Source organism: Athene cunicularia, assembly GCF_003259725.1.
Source record: "Athene cunicularia isolate RWA chromosome 4 unlocalized genomic scaffold, athCun1 chr4_part1, whole genome shotgun sequence".
NCBI lineage: Eukaryota > Metazoa > Chordata > Aves > Strigiformes > Strigidae > Athene > Athene cunicularia.
In genome coordinates, this window is record NW_020799098.1 from 6827552 (window position 1) to 6845835 (window position 18284).

Here is an 18284-nt window from a genome sequence, read left to right on the forward strand (position 1 = left end):
TACAAATTTTTCAGGGCACAAATCATGTTTTATCTCTGTAAATTGCATAAAACATTTATCGGTGCTAAAAACATCAATTGCAAGGAAATCGTTTAAAAGGAATTATTGACCATTATACAACTCACAAAATCTAAAGGCAAAGGGCTACCCTTCATTCTTCACACAGGCAAGATTTCTTAACAGGCTATCTCTTCAACTGTATATTCTCAGTTTGATTGAGCACTGTATTTTGGAAAATGAATTCACTATTACATCTCTCCACAAATGAAGTTAAGATGTCAGTTTGTAGTTTTATTCTATCCTCTTCCATGTATGCTTTATCTTAAAAAAAAAAACAAAACCAAAAAACAAACCCAACAACTTGTTACAGCTCCCGTGTCCCCCAATCTGCATGCAGAGACATTTACGAAATCTGCCCACGGCACATATGTGCGTCACACAAATGTCATCTCCCCCTCTCGCAGTGACAGCCTCAGACTTTGCAGTGTTACAGTTTGTGAAAAACGGACAGTTACAAAAAATGGACCCCAGCAACTTTCTTTCAAAACAAAATATAGATTGACAACAGACTGAGAAGCAATTTGAATGGAAACCAGACCAATATATTAGATGTAATAAAGAATTTCTATAATAAGAAACCTTACTCTATGTTTTTTCTACATTTTCTGAAACTAGAAACAAGAGGGATGTCAGTAGCAGGATAAACAGCAGCATGCTGAAAGGCATGCAGGAGCATTATATTCCTAAAAGCAGTCACAGGAAACACTCAAATGACTTGGAATTTTATCATCCAAAGATAATCAAAGGATCACCGACTTCATGCAAGTAAACTGAAACATATCTTGAAACCCATTCCGTTGTTCAGAAAATGGACACGACAGAGAAAGATATTGGAAAGCAAGTCTAACTGCTTCCTGCTGGCTTAATTTCTAAAAAAAATGGGAGAAAATGACAGCTCAGTGCTTGCCCAGTGAAGGACAACAGCTATCGATTAACTCCCCAAAACCAAGAAAGCATTACGACTATTTTCCAGAGTATCATGGGAGAACATGAAGTTAATCCTTGCTCTTGAGACTGAGAAACAACAGAGCAACAGGTCTTCATAACATATTTTCCCTATTTTCTGGATGTAAAGCAAACCAACTTAGTGCAGGTTATCACTGCAAAAGTAAAAAAATCAGAAGTTATTACTTCTGCTCCCTAACTTTGGTTACTACCACTCTCTTTTTGCTTATTAGGTGCTTTGACAGTACAACTGTTATTTCAGAGGAAATCATAGCTCTTACAGTATTTTCTTCAGCTCAATCTTTTCATTCTTTCTGTCCCTCCTGGGTCAGGACTGTCATCCCAGTTACAAAAAGAAAAGAAGAAATGAGTACGGAGAATAGCAGATGAAATTTGTAAAATAACTCTCTGTAGTGAAAATTCTATATCCACATATAGCCCAGACGTGGTTCTGCACTGTGAACCAGACTAAAACAAGGTACATACAAACAGGGAGTAAGGTGGTGCTGGCCAAACAGCAAAACGGTTTAAGCGGCAACACCAGCTTGTGTTCTTGTACTTTTGGAAAAATAATTCATTAGTATTATTTCTGATAAAGTCTACACCACCACACTACATAAAGAAATGTGACCCCAACGGGTTTTTCTGAACTGCTACTCAAGGAATACTGATAGCATCCAGTCTTCCCACCAGTATTTTCAACAGAAATCTGCTTTCCAAGTTCTGAATGCTAGTGACTATAAAATTTCCTTACAGGAAGCTGCAGCATATTAATTTCTTAACTAAATACTGTTAAGACACTTTTTATTGCATTTTTACCTTGCAGACAACTAACTTTGTTGTTTTCTAACCTTATATGATGCCTACCTCAATCTCACAGCAGCCAAACGGCTTGCAAAATGGAGTTACTGAAAACTGCACAGCTAATAGAAGTTTTAGTAGTGTTTTTCCTTTAGGGATATAAACTTCTTCTAGTGACACTTTGACAACTGTCTATGTTTCGATACATTTGTTTTCATATCTGTTCTACAGGCACTTTCCAGAACACTCAGATAAAATACTCAACTCAAGCAGGACTAGATATTCCTTAAAGCATGTTAACTACTTCATATAAAAATAACTAAATTTTTATGTCAAAAATATTTAAAGGACAACATGATTAGTATCTTCATTGTCTGGGAGGTCTGGAAAGCACCCACAACAGAATATGGGAGAGCTTCCAAACAGAAGTGAAGCCTTTAATTTCAATGAGTACTGTACCCAATCTGTGCATAAATGAACTTGAGAAAGACACTCTTGCAACACTATTGGAGAGCAGGGATGATGCAACAGCGAGTACACTTGCTTGCTTTGTCCTGAATTTTAGAGGCCACCTTATCACAAAACAAAGGAACACAACTGGCAGCGGCTGTGTGAACTTAAATTTATCATGGGTCAGAACTAATGAGTTGTGAGTGCTGCAGGACACCAGCCACAGACAACAATCTGTTAAACAACTAAAAATATGTAGAAAGAGGCTGTGCTGATTACTGAAAATTTAGTTCCAGAGAGAACATAAAAGAGATAATCTAAGACAGAAAAGTTACAATTCAGTATGGGGATTAAGTAAATTAATTTTCTCCCTAGTGTCTCACTGCTGCCCTTGCTGGACTAGGAAAGATGGGGAAGGGAAAAGTAGTTTACAACAGCCACAGAAGTACATCTTGTCTCCAGTTACTCTGAAAAGTACACCAAGATTATAAAAGGGTGGGACCCATTTATTTTCCACTCTTCTCTGTTAACAGACCCATTTGTTTGTGACAGAATGGAGGAAAAGGGGCGAGGGGGAGGGTGGGGGCAGCAGGGCAGAGAAATGGTTTTATTCTGTGTATATGATGAGATACTGTCACACAGGAAGTGGCACGGCCTAACTTCTTTTCACAGTTGCGTCAGTTAGTAAAAAATCAGATCTGTAAACTGCTGAAAGCAAGACAAAACCCCCTCATCTTCTGTACTAAACTCTTTCTCAACCTCTGAGAAAACCACTTGCAAGTAGCTACAAGAAGGGTCTAAACAGTTTTGGTAGATAGGTTTGGTATGAAGCAAACTATTTTTCCACTGATGTTATTTAAAGAAAATATTAAATGTGAAAATGTGGGGTTTACTCCTATAGGGGTTTGTATTGTTTTTTGATATTTTTTTTTTTAACTGTCAGAAGGAATGAGCAATACAGTTGCAAAGCAATACCATGAAATTCATATAATAGGACCAGTGGCACAAAGAGTGCATTCCTAATCTGCAGATCTATAGTTCCTTCATTGAATTTTGTCAAATCCTGCACAGACTTAGGCTTTTTAAGTTGAACTGCATGCATTTTAATTAGGGAATGAAGAACAAGCAGTGCAGCAATACACCCAAATAGGCCAGATGAACTGTTTATTAAATATGTGAAACGGAGTTATGAGCAGTATCAAGTGGATTTGTTTTGTTTTGCATGCTCCCTATGAAATGGCCAGTGAAACAAAGTGTTTGAAGTCTGGAATGGGATGGAGAAGTATAAGCCAAACTAAAATAACTCAAAGCTTATTTTTATTCTGCATATCCAATCTCATATAAAGCTCTTCAGACAATGACCTGTAGCTATTAGGAATTAGAGTAAGATTAAATCTCATCTTAAAAAACTTGAAAGCGACTACTCTGAAATTAGATATTTAATTATCTGTACTTAAACCAGTCTGCATTCAGATACAGCTTCAGATTTCTATAAATGTGAAAAAACACTAACAGTCTAACTATTCTTCATGATGATGTGAAGTAGCACTACTTGTTTTCCTCCACAAAGCAGGTGCTGCAGCATACCATCACGTCTCCATGAATATTGCTACAGTAATTATAAAAGTCTACAGGTTCACTTTTGTATTTCAGAAACTGCCAACTCCACTACAGAAACTGCCTACTTCACTAAAGTCACAAAGTATCAATGAAAGTATTCCCCCACTTTCACCAATACTGATCAAAGCAGATCTCTAACCTTTCTCAAGTGACATTCAGCAAACCCCTACAAGAAAAAAAGGGTGCTCTTCAAATAAAAAAAAAAAAAAGGAAGGGTAACATCAATAAACACATTAATAAAAAGAAACTGAGTGATGCAACTTTGCATTACTGAAGTGTTACATGTTTTCAGGGCTTAAACAAAGATTTGGCATAAGCCTTTGTTTCATTTATTCTGTCAAGTTAATATGTATAAAAATTACTTTTATACGAAGTACTGTTTTCTTAATACAGTGTACATGATGCAGCATTTTTTTCCCCCTCTTTTTTTAAAGAGTACATTTTCCTCTCTAAGACAGAAGGAAAGATAATTTATGTTGCATCGGAAAGCATGCGTATTAATGATGGGGAACGATGAAGAACCTAGATGGTTTCCATTTTCACATTCAAAAACAAGTACCTGCAAATTAATGCTAAAAGCAACTGGCCTACAAAGGAGCCATGTTTCCATGCCAACTGATCACAGAAATACACATAATTCAAGGGAAAAAAAAAAAAAAAAAAAAAAAAAAAAAAAAAAAAACAATAAAAAGAAAGCAGAAGTGCTGGAAATCAAGATCCTGACCATACCCAACTATTTTACAAGAATAGCAAAGAACACAATAAAGGATGCAATTTAAGATGTGAATGGTATACAGCTAATGGCACTTCATCATTACAATACTTCTAAAAGCTGTCACTCTCTAGTCAACAAGAAAAACAGGATACAGAACACCTCTATTAAGAAGGAGGGAACACTCGTACAATAGTAGCAATTCTTATGGAGGTTTCACAGTTGGTAGACACGAAAGCACAAGTTACTATTCAGTGCACATCTTTCATTAGGATTTTATTTTTTGTCTTTATCAAAGGTCTTGCTTTGTTCCTTATTCACACCGAGTTGTGCAGGGGTTCTGCAATCAGTCAGCAGAGATGCTTGCAGAGTAAGGCAGTCCGCTACTTGAGCGTTAGTGGCAAAATCAAGCACATCAGGAATGAGTAGATACGCATCTGCAACACAAGTGGCTCACATAATCACGTGCACATACATATCTGTTGTAATTAAAATTTTGTATGTGTATGAACTATTTCAACTTCACAACTGATAAAAAGATGTTATCACTTTCTGTACTTCTGCAAAAACTATGTTCATACATGAAATAATGCCATATAGAGTCCACACATGTATGCATTCGTATGTAGAAAAAACAGACTTATTTTAAGCAAGGAAGCTTAGAAATACTGAAAAGAATGATACAGATCTGTATATAGCCAGTTCCAAGATACTGCCATTTACATGCAATAAAACCAGCAATTTGGGTATTTGTTTTTGAGAACTTAGGGAAATAAATAACCTCCAATTAAAAGGTCCATAAAACCCATGTACTAAATAAATACAGACTGAAGACAGAACAATAAATTTCTGTTTCTTAATATGTCTTTATTTTATAAGTAAGCAACAGCACTTTTCTTCCTATTTAGTTCTTGAAAAAATATTAAAAGTCATTAGAGGTTTCAAATGGATGAAAAGTTATGGTCACAGGACTGGAAGCTGGAAATCCCACCATTAATGCATTTTAGTGCATTTTAATGTTACTGTTTTGCTGCACTCTGCATGAATACAGAACAGAAAATTACAAGTGCTTGTACCCATTCTACTGATGTCATATTTATGTGAACATACAGATTACATGATAATGGGCCTACACACTGCTTAGGAAAATGTAAAGCTTACATAAAATGATTTTTAGGTTCATTCACTAGCTTCAGTCTGTGTAGGGACCTCAGTGACATCAGTGGATGACAGGGAACAATTATATGGCCACGTTTCAGCTTATCCAGATAGCATGAAAGATTAAGGGTTTTGCTAGAATTTCTTCCTCTATCAATTCAAAATTCACTAACAATTGAATTTTTACATGTGACAGTTGCTTGCTGCCCTTTTAAACAAGCATGATAATAAAAAAACATGCATTTTTCTAGGAAAAGCTCTGCCATTTAATGGAAAAAAAAAATCTGGTAGAGAAGACCTAAGCAAAACGCTCGTAAATCAATAAGATGATTTTTTAATAAGAACAGTGTTTCTATCACAATGCAAAATGCCTGTAAATATTTAGTATCTCTGAAATTCTTTATGTTTCTGACTACCTTTCCCCAAGGTTGGCCACAGCTAACTGACCCAGCATTACTATAGTTTTTTACTATATTACTGAATTACTATAGAAAAATAGTAATTCATCTGGGTGAGGAAGCCACAATTTCTGCAGAGTTCTTTACGTATAAACTATTACTCTGAGGCAGTACACACTAAATTCCTGTTTAGGATCCTAAAATAAAACCAACAAAAAACCCACAAACCAAAAATCTGTGCATATATGCTTAAGACACACTGAATACTCCTAATTGAGGAAACTCTATATATCAAAGTTATGCACTTTGTAATAACCTTTGCAGTATGTAAACTGTTCAGAAACTCTGAAAGTACAAAGAAATGAATTCTGACAGGAAAAAAAATGTATTTCAATAAATTCCTATCAATTATAAAAATTACCTCTACTCAAAACAGGAGCAGCAACTGAAAGCTGCCTGCCAGCCACAGAGCAGACAGGACCTGCACACCCAGCTCCTCGCTTCCCTGGCTGCTTAGTCCTGCTGTTTTGAAGGACCAGAGGTGGTAAAGCTGAGGAACCTGGAAGGTCAGTTCAGCTTCTCAGACCTTCACCTCTTTCCATCCATTGTGGGAGACTACTGTTCTACAGACACCTTTCTACTTTTTGGAAGTTCCTGAAAGTTACTGTACTAGCTACATTGTTTCACTACCACATATGAAATCATCGGTAGAGCACGTTGATTTTTTTCATACAGCATTGCCTTGAGCAATATCCTAAATGGTAACAGAGCAGAAGACTCCATGTTATTTAAATATAAACAGAAGAACAATAATGAAATGAAATGAAAAAAATAAATCATTGTCAGCAGAGCAACAACTGGGAGGGCAAACAGCAACAATTTCATGTTCAGCAACACTTCTCCCATAGCCTTGGCCAGCACAGTCTGTTTATATAAATTAAAGAAAGAATGCTGTCCTGAACTTGCCCATTATCCCACAGAAAAGGTATTGTGGGAATGTTAACTTTCACCTGGCTGAATTCCAGATGCCGGCAGGAAAAAATGTCCTTTTAAAATTTTAGCCAGCTGAAGAATACTCCACATTTTTCACATTTTCCAATTATTCCAAGTTATGTATAAACTAACATAGGCCTTGAACTAAACCCATAGAAAATGGGTGTAATAAGATTGACTACTCTGCAAAAAAATGAATCAAGGGGTCTCACATCCAAACCAAACAGCTAGTATCGTATTTCACAAACCACGACAGCTTTTAAGAAAGCCAGTGCATTTCTAGAATAGCAGAAATGTTTGCAATGTCCGTAAGAGCGAGCTCTTACTGGACAATGAGAGTAGAAACTAAAATTGCCGTTGCCAATTTCGGCAACGCAGCCTGATGCTACGATGCAGACCTGGTATCATGTGACAAAGATGCCGTTTGAAGCCTGCACTCTGTCATACAATTAACAAGAGAGAAATGCATCTTGTTATGCATCTAGTATGTAAATAGGCTCCACACTGAAAATTGCAACATGCAATCACAGAATATTTAGGTTGGAGAACCCCTTTAACATCGAGTCCAACCGTTAACCTACCACTGCCAAGTCCACTGCAAAACTATGTCTGTAAGTGCCACATCTAAATGTTCTTTAATTACCTCCAGGGATGGTGACTCAACCACTTCCCCGGGGCAGACTGTTTCAATGCTTGACAACCCTTTCGGTGAAAAAAAAATCTTTCCTAATATCCAGTCTAAACCCTCCCTGGTTCAACCTGAGTCTGTTTCCTCTTGTCCTATTGCTTGTTACTTGGGAAAAGAGACCAACACCCACCTCACTAGAATCTCCTTTCAGGGAGTTGTAGAGAGCAGTAAGGTCTCCCCTCAGCCTCCTTTTCTCCAGGCTAAACACCCCTCAACTTCTCCTCATAAGACTTGTGCTCTAGACCTTTCACCAGCTTTGTCATTCTCCTTTGGACATGCTCCAGCACCTCAGTGTCTGTCTTGTAGTGAGGGGCCCAAAACTGAACACAGTAATCGAGGTGTGGCCTCACCAGTGCCGAGTGCAGGGGGACAATCCCTTCCCTAGTCCTGTTGGTCACACTGTTTCTGATATAAGTCAGGATGCTACTGGCCTTCTTGGCCACCTGGGCACACTGCCAGTTCATATCCAGCCAGCTGCTGACCGCAACACTCCCAAGTCCTTTTCTGCCAGCAGCTTTCCAACCGCTGTTTCCCAGGCTTGTAACATTGCATGGGGGTTGTTGTGACCCTAGTGCAGGACCCAGCACTGAGGCCTGCTGAAGCTCATACAGTTGGCCTTGGCCTATCGATCCAGCCTGTCCAGATCCCTCTGTAGAGCCTTTCTGCCCTCAGGATAATCAACACTCCCACCTAACTTGGTGTCATCTGCAATCTTACTGAGGGTGCAATTCAATCCCCTCATCCAGATCACTGATAAAAATATTAAACAGAACTGGAGAGCACCAAGCACAGCAACTGTATGGACTGAAGAAGACCCCACACCAAAACGAGCAAAAATCCCTTTTCTGTTTTAAACAGAAGGCATTTTTCTTGCTCTTTTCCATCTGGCACTTCAAGTAGCTGTCTTTACTTAACAGTCGTCTTGAAGTTTTTAATAGTTGTACAATGTGCAAACTCAAACTGAAAGAAATTATCCCTTACTTCTTCTCTTCCAAAGTTCAACTGCTAAATAAAAATAGCTCAGAATCATGTCTCTGCTCCAAGCCTTCCTATCTCAGCAGGAGTACTCTGTGCTAGCGTGACATCACCATATTTCGGTGCACAGCACATGGAGCTGCAACCTCATCACTTACCAGCATTTTGCTGGTTTGTTTGCATGCATGTCCCGTCAAGCTGATCGGTGAAATACAACTTCCTGATTCAAATATAGAGGAGAGGCTTTTTTTCTCTTTAAAGAGGAAGAGCTTTAATGGTGGAAAGTACATTTTTAATTTGAAAAAAGTCTTTCAATTGCAGCAGAATGTTTTGTATGTCATGTTCAGTCAAGCCACAGGTTGTCTTTTTATTAAGTACATTCACCTTATTTCAGTTCACAACTGAAAGCACACTGCCTCCCAAACCATTTCTCTGTGATAAAACAGGACATAAACAAGATCTACCAAGAACCTACTCAGAGCACGATTATCTACAGAATCCTACTCTAATCTGGTGCCTTTTCCAGTGGATCCCAGAGTGCTTTCCCAGGTAACCTCTCCACCAACCACTACCTGTACTCAATGCATGGTGGGTCTGGGCACAGAAAAACCAAGTGAATTATGCCAGGTCACTCCTGAGGCTACTTGCCAGTGTGAGAGGACCACCAAGGCCATCTGTTCATTCCACCGCTGCTCAGGACATCTGCTAACACTGCCATCTCTGCTCCTCACCGTCTTTCAATTCTCATGTCAATAATTAGACCAAATCTGCCCTGAAAGTCAGCTACCCTGCACTTCAATTTAGTTCAGTACTTACCTAAGATTTTAGTAATGAGAAACTTCCTGTATAACGAAAAAAAAAAAAAAAAAGAAAAAAAAAGAGAACTTCAATAAGGTGATTGAGTTCTCATGTAGGACATTCATTTCCTAACACAGGTGCTTCAGTGAAGTTCCTTTTATAGACTAGCACGAATCCAACACAAAAAACCTTGTATTTACACTCAAGTACGCTTATAAACTACAACACAAATGCCCAATATAAAGTCATTGCAAAGTACCACATTTTGACTTGGTTTTGCTGATTGCTAAGTATCTTAATGCAAATGTGAAATAAGTCTGGTTTATTCTTAAACATGAGTTCAAACAGGCTTGCATTTGCTTAATTAACTTTATTGAGAATTGTACTTAATTAAATGTAAGCATCTTCCTAGATATCATATGGCTTATTTATGGACTGCTTCTTTCACTATGCACTTCTGTGATCAAATAAATTTCCGATATAGTAGACAAGGATATTTACTATTTATAAAAATAATCACCGTTTAATGTTCTTTTAGGAACTAATCTTTAAAACAAAAACTAATTTTTACTAATTCTCTTTGAAAATCTGAGAAAGAATTACGTAACTTTTGAGATCCTTTTTTTCCTGCACAAAAAAAAAAATCCTCTTCTGCCAATAAATCTTTAGGGCATTTCAATAGCTGCTAGAATTGTGTAAACCGCACTTCAAAAAGTTCATCATTTCTATAAGATACTATCCCCAAGACAGTAAAAAACAAACCAAACTTTATTTTCAATTCCCTGTTTTGTTTTTTTTTTCTTTTGACTTTTTGTGGGTATAAGAAAGTATTTTCTATTTATGTATTTTTAAACAATTTTTTTAATGTATTTTTTTGAAAACAAAGCCGCAAAGCTCAGAAAAATCACTAACATAATTTAACAGGCTTAAAAACAAGTCCAGAGGGAAGAAGCTAGCCAAGATGTGAAAAGAAACGCAAACTTGTAACATTCACAGTACTTCACATTCTAAATTACCAGTTCAATGCAATATACTGTTCGCCATTTCTTTATTCACAGGACTAAAAAAAAAAAGTCATGATTTTGGAGAGTCCTCATAATCCTGGTTCTTTCAACTGAGTGACAGAACTTGCTCCTCAGCTGCAGGTACAGAGCCAAATCAATCTTTAGACAAAATTTTAACAAAAGGGTTATCCTGTAATAACTTGGGCTTAGTTATGTAGGATGCCACCAGAATCCTAAGGATTTGTAACCCCACTCCAATTCCTCTTGATATCAACTGGAAGCTGAGTAACTCAACCTCCTGCAGGATCAAAATCGTCTAAGGAAAGGAAAAGTTGTGCCTACAGCTTACAGTTCTCCAAATTCCCACTTAAAATCCTTTTTTATTGCTTGCTCTAAGGAGATAGCTTTCACTGCTGAATACATAATGCTAGATTTAAATTTTAGATGGCTGCAGGGTGGTCATGAGATAAATACCAAGTGTATTCGTATGCCTCTGTATTTACAGTAAGAAGGAAAGTCATCTGGATTCAAGGATTCAAAACATGAAACCTTTGGAACAAAGACATGGTAAGAGAAAGTCTTGAACAGAGGACTGCCAAACACAAACAACATACACAACCAAACCTGAAAGGCAATGTGTTGTGAAACCCTTTCAAAATCATACAATACTACTGGAATTAAGTAAACTTAAAACTCCCCTGCAATACTCTCGTCATAGCTAATTTGTGATTTCCTGTACGCTCAGTACTAACAGTACAATGGAGCCTCTATTGTGAGCCTCCTCCCACAAGCTTTTAAAAAATGCAAGACATTCTTTTTATCTAGACTGGCGTGGCTAAAATATGTCCAGCTCTACACAGATAAAAGGTTATTTTCTTAGATGTTGCTTTTGCTTGTAAAAATAAAAAATAAAAGTCTGCTCTCTGGTTGTGCTGAGTTGAAAGTTCACAAAGGAGTAGTTGCTTGGTGGCTAAACTGCTGACCACAAATCTCAAGCAGAGCAGATGTAGGAAGCTGCTTTAGGTTTACGATAACAAGAAAAGATTCCACATTAAGAACTATCTGCAAATTCAACACAGTTCAAATCGGCTTTGACAGGAGCTGAAAAATTTGACAGAAGCAAGGAATAAAGCGACTGCAGCATTAACTACAAATCTCGATTGACGTGAAGGTAATAAGTCCTTTAGGTGTAAGTAACTGGTTTATAGAGGTACTGAAAATTGATATGGCATTTTTTCATCTTAAAGGATCCTTGAAAGCTAAAGCAAACAAACCAAAATGAATGGTAGCAGAATGGAAAGACTGATCCTGGCACAGGCAGCCTAGGAAAGGAGCACAACTAGCAGAGATAGACTTTTGGCATGCAGGAGGGAATTTGGTGAGGACAAAAATAAAATGCTCCAGTGGCTTTGGTCTGTAGCTTAACCTTTCGTAGTCAAGCACTCGTATATTAAGATAGAGAAAGACTTAGCTAGCCAGTTCCAGTCAGCATAGGAACATGCACATGCAACACCAAATTACTGAAGATCACTTCTCAGTAATGCTGATTATATGAATGGGAAAATCAACAACGTGAGAAGGGTTGTGATACACATTAATACTACTCAGCGAAGCACTAGACACACATTAAGATGGTTGGTAGACCACAAATGTGAAAACGCTCATTATCTGGTTGAAAATAAACAGTTTAACATATCTGGTACAACACATTAAAGAGAAAAAATATTTAAGTATCAGTTTAAGAGTTTGGAGACTGGCTTGTGGTTATCTCTGCTCAACACTTTTGTCCTGCATGACTCTGCAAAGACTAAAGCTACATACTCAGCAAGAGACAAACTGGCTGCAACCACCTAATGAAATTTGACTCATCTGGGAATTTTGATGAAGTGCTCCACACCACTGTTTCTGCTAAGCCATACATTTTCTTCATGGGATTGAGAGTGCCATGCTGCAAATCTGCAAGAAGCAATGGTAATTTTGGACTGTTTGGTTTAAAATAGAGAGCTAATTCTGGAAATCCACATTCAGGTAAAAACCCCACAAATGCCAAAAGAAATTCTGCAATCATAAATTAAAAGATACTGGGATCTGCACCAATGGCAAAGACATTACTGTCTGTGAGCCCCCAGCAGCACCTCTTGCCGATTATCCGTATGACTAAAAGCTGCCTGGGGCAGCACTCCCTTCCTGCAAATCCTCCTGCGGATCAGCCCAATCTGACTGGAGAGTACACATCTTAGTACAGCTCCTTTCTGGCTCATTCTCCCAACTTCTGACTCACCCAGGGGCTACGATGACATTCTGCAGAGCGAAGAAAAAAAAAAAAAAAAAAAAAAAAATAGTAAAGATGATGAAACTACTCTGCAGTGCTGCTTCTCTCCTGGCCGCCTTCTGAGCTCTGACTTGCCAGTGCACTGGCAGAGCACGATGCAGGACAGCACGCTGGCCATTCCCCTGCCCGGCCAGGTACAGGGCTTTATGGTACACGGCCTGTGCTCCTGCCATAGGAAAGGAATACAGCTGGGAGAGCCTTGGAGAGTTGGATTTGCCATTCCTGCCATCATAGGCAGCAGCCGTGGGCTAATTCCTATTGATGATATTTGGAGGGCAGGAGAGAGGAACAATCCACCACATGGCAGCGGCAACAGCAGTCAGCCTGGCTTTCAGAGGCTCCAACATGAGCAAAATAGAAAGCAGGACCACTCTCTTTTGCTGCCCCGAGAAGTCAGCTTTCCTAAACCACTATCTTTTACACTGGTGGTTAGACTCTGCTCTGACTGTGGATAAGGGCCTATATCCCTTCTGCACAAGAGCAAGACAGGCTTAGGTAAACGTACATAACACTGGGCTGCCTGTCATGGTTTCCCAACTAGAGATGTTTCTCGCTTTTGAAGGTCACGCATCAACCAAGCACAGAAGGTGGCAAAAGCAACACCTGCTTTAGAAGGCAGCAAACCAGTTACGCTTTTGTCATGTTCTGCATGGTAGTGTGAGAAATAATTGTGAAGCTCCCAGCATACCCCACTGGACGGGCCTCTCACCACTCGTTTCACAGGGATGTCCATGTATGGCAGCAGAAGATGGAATCTATCAAAAATATTAGGGCTGTTCAGGAAGACAGTGCACATCCAACAGTAACAAATTTGGACTGCATACATGAATTTGGAATTGTGACTCATGTCAGGTAAGAAACGTTTCTCTGCTTTTCTTGTGAGTTGGCATCAGAGCTCCCCTAAAAAGATGAAAAGGGGGTGAGGGGTAATGTGCTGAGTTCTGGCACACATACAGGGTCAGAAAGACTTATGCAATTTTGTTGGTGGTGACACAACTCACTGAAAGTGATTTGGACGCAGATAAGGAACATCCACTGACCTGTAAATAGAACTATTAAAATACGCCTTAAAATAACTAATGTAAAGTGAAATTACATAATCACATCTCCTCGTGTTTAATACTGAAGCTACATATGTAAGAGAAATAAAAAGCTTTCTAATAAAAAAAACACCAAACCCCAACCTCAACTTCACAATTACTCTGAACAATTGTCCCCAGGCCTGAAGCCAGCTTTTTCTGCTTTCTGCAGAGAATCCCTTCTGGCTGACTACCCTGGCAGGTACACTACAAGGAAGGTCCTCCAAAAGCCCCTTGAAAAAGGCGGGTATAATAAAAGATGAAAATGCAGAGATGAACAACGGTTGTCCAAATTAAATACCAACATAAAACATGCTATAGCATCAGCAACATTTAGTTAAAAGAAAAAGAAAATCAAACAATGTCAATTTTCAATTATGTTGATTAGACACAAACTGGATAATTAGTAAATGGAGTAATAATACAGGAAACATGATATGTTTGGGATGAAAAAATATTTCATAAAAGAGACAAGTTAATTTACAATCATCTTCCTCAAAAATTAAATTCTTGCTCTGTTGTAGCAAACAAACATGTTATGTTTTGCACATCAAAAAATAATTAACCTACTCATCTAATATATAGATATTTTTCAGGAGAGGTTTCTTTTGAGTGATTTCTTTTTATTTGGAATTTAATTTTACCCTGTAAGCTTTTTTTTTTTTTTTTTAATTATGATTTCATTACTTTGACGTTTGCAGCACCCATGGAGGTTTGTGTAGCTCCAGCTCTGCCAGCCAAGGGAGCAGCAGTAGCAGCTCTGGGCACTGGTGCTGGCGGCAGGCAGAGCCCGAGGGTGTGGCTGAGGCCCACTCTACTCCAGACACTCCCTGTCCCTGACATGGCCACAGATAGCAGCTACCAGGCAACCCAGGGACCATCCCATATTGCTCGAGGAACCGGATAGGCCTCTGGCCAGGTTCAAAACCAATTTGAAGTTTTTACTCATTTCAACTATCAAACCAAAGCTGAACATCAAAGGATAGGGCCCCATAAGCACCTAAAAAATTCTAATCCAGGGACTCACAGCACCCTTCTTCACATCATAAACAATTTGAGACACTCTGCTTCCCCCTCCCTGCAATACCACCACATAAGGTCATACATCAGTTTCAGACAGACAATGCTTTGATGCTGCCAGATGCCCAAAACACTTCTGAGTATGTTAATCATTTGGGGAGACAGGCCGAGGATTACTGTGCCTTGGAAAAGATCCTATTGGAATCACAGCTCAGAGATCCTAAAACATCCACCACAACTGGAAAGGCTGCTGCACTTGCCCTTTCTCCCAGAGGAATCCCAGTGAGGGAGCAAAGGGTTATATTTCGGCAGGAAATGTTAATTTTAGATTTATCTGTAATGCATGTTTGCTATCTCTTCCCAACCAACACATAGATTAAAATGAATCATCATCTTTTCTCTCAAGGCAGCAGGGGAGAAAGACCCAAAAACAGCTGGGAACTTCTGACTTCCTAAACTGTATATCCGTTGCTACACTGCCTGGGAGCGAGAAAACACGTGTAGCAGAGGAACTAAGGCTAAAGGGCTATGTACTACAACTTTTATCCTCACCTTAAATTTTAGGACACGTATTAAAAGTGTAACTCCATCTCTACTCTCCCACTAAATAAATAATTATGGGGCCAGAAGGTTAGGGAGCCTCAGATGAGGCTGCTGTGTTGCCATACTGCCAACTGCTGTGGGATTTGAAAGCTTGACACATGCTGGAGAGTATCACCTCATCAATGTTCCCAGCTGGCTTGGGAGGTGAAAACCTAAATATTACTCTTAAAGGCAGGTCTCTAACACACAAGTCACCAACTTCTCCAGATGAGCTTCAAGAAACACAGTTATTACAAATGCATGGTAGGTAAGGAAGGGCAAAATGGCAATGAGCAATTGTAGTGTTGTATTTCACATAAGCGAGTTAAAGATCACGTTGCTTCCCAGCCTCTTTTAAGTAAAGACATTTAAATCTGTACCCTTCCATACACCTACTGTTCAAACTATTTTCTTGTAAAATAAGATGTTTTGCTGCTTCCCCCCTCCATTCTTAATGGTATTCAAGTAAACAGGTACTTTGGAGCAATGTCAGTTTTCTCCCCAAAAGGGACTACCCAGCCCAGTCACCAATCTGCGGAAGATGTTCTTTGATAAGGAGGGATTGACTTCACCTTTCAAAATGTTGGCAAGCGCGCTACTGTATCTCTATGATAACACTTCACAGTATCCAGACCAATCCTAATCTCTCAGATCACACTTTCAGCTAAGTACTGTGACCGCTCTGTTTACATTGTAAATAAAACACTAACTCTTAGAAAAAGAGAGATTAGTAAATTGAAGAATCACACATTTTTAACAAAGGGCAGATGCTATTTATCTTTATGATACAGAAGGACAAGTCAAGAGCTAACCAAACTGACAAATGTAAGGGCACTTGTAATTTGTTTTGCCATGCTATCAGGAACTCCACATTATGATAAAGTATCATAGCGCATACAATATTTACGATGATGAGCTTTTTACACGTAGCATACTGTGTGCTCAAAAGCTGCATGCTCCAGCTACTCCTTAACTACATATGACAACACTGAACTGAAAAATTCACAAAGGTGACTGTAGCAGTTTCATTTCAAAATAGCAGTTTCATTGACTAAACTCCTCTACTGAGCATGACTACAGCAGGTCTCAGGATTATTACTATTTTATTGGCCACTTCAGTAATGAAATAACACATCTCTTGATGGAGAAATAGTGGATATAAATTATTTGGGGGGTGTGGGTGTTTACAGGACAAGGAACACACCACTGACTCTGCACCAATTTATGCCCTCAATGCCATCAAACAACCACAGAGAAACTCTATTCACGTCCCAAGTATTATTTTGCATTAACAATGACAAAAATGAAGAACAGTTTAACTCTTTCAATTTCTCCCATCTGCTTCTGAATCGCAGGCACCCCACAAACATCTATCTCTTGTTCAGACTGGGAAACTGTGGCAGGCGGGGGGCAGAGGGTTGTTTGTTACATTTTGGTCTGAAATACACTAGTGAATTGCAAGTGGACAAAACATTTTGTCACTAGCTTACTACTCTCGGGATAGTTGACATAATAACAAACCAAATAGTATATTATTTGTCAAACACTAAGGAATTCCAATATTGAAGTCTTGCTGCCTTTGGGGGTCAATAAAGTGCAACATTATAAAATATACTAAAGTTAGCAGTTCAGACTGCTAATTTTACATGCTTGCTTCACCAACACACCGCTAAAAATAGATAAAAGAGATAAGAACACAGAACAAAGAGATGCACTGGACAATTATCTTTCTACTAGCATAGTCCTACTTTATAGGGAGCTTTTAAACCCTTTTTGTTTATAAAGATATAGATTTTTTTAAAGCGTTACCCAATGGGATTTCAATCTACAACTGAAATGATTTACATGTATTTTATTTTTCCTAGCATTTTCTTGTTGCCTTCCTAGTGGGATACCATAATGAGATTTAAAATATTTTAATAAAGGCATCAGGGTACTTGCCAAGGGGCTTGAATGCTAAATAAGAATATTTACATCTTCTAAGATCCAGGAGAAGGAATCAGTGCGATACATTTGAAACATGTATGTACATCGCAAACATAATAGTTAATTTTAATTCTCCGGGAAAAAAGTACACATTCACTTCAGTTTATTAGGCCTCATTATTTTCAGTGAGGCTAAAGGGATGATTATCTTTAGCTGCTCCATCACGGCCTAAAAGCAAACATTCTTCCCGATAAGGACAACAGTTATTAAAATATAAGGTGACGATAAATTGTTTAATTTAAGTTACAACAGGTGAAATTTTGAAAACTGCCGCTGGTAACAGTGCTTCCTACCATTATTCCGTCCAGATTGGTACTGTGACTGAAATCCTGACTTCTGAATTTAATTTTTTAGAGGAAAACAAAGCAGCACAGCAGACTGACTCATATCTACACGGTAAACAGGCTTATTCTCTCCTTTGTACCCTTCCTTTGGTATAATTTGCTTACAAAATTATAATGTTTATAAACAGAATCGACATCCTGTCTCCCTATGTCTGGGGGAAGGAAAAAAAAAAAAAAATCACCTTCAGATTAACATGATAATTTATGCCAAGCAATTCTGGAGGCATATCTGTAACATCATCCCATGCATATTATTCGTGTTACCTTAAAAACCAGCAGCAATCCATAAATGCATTTGCTACCACGTTTTATTAAAAAAAAAAAAAAAAAAAAAAAAAA

The 18284-nt window shown here is 38.4% G+C and overlaps 1 protein-coding gene across 3 annotated transcripts in view; it reads right to left on the bottom strand.

Moving 5' to 3' along the window:
• Positions 1-18284, bottom strand: part of CTBP1 (C-terminal binding protein 1) — a 237980-nt gene that overhangs the window by 52859 nt on the left and 166837 nt on the right. The window lies entirely within an intron of this gene.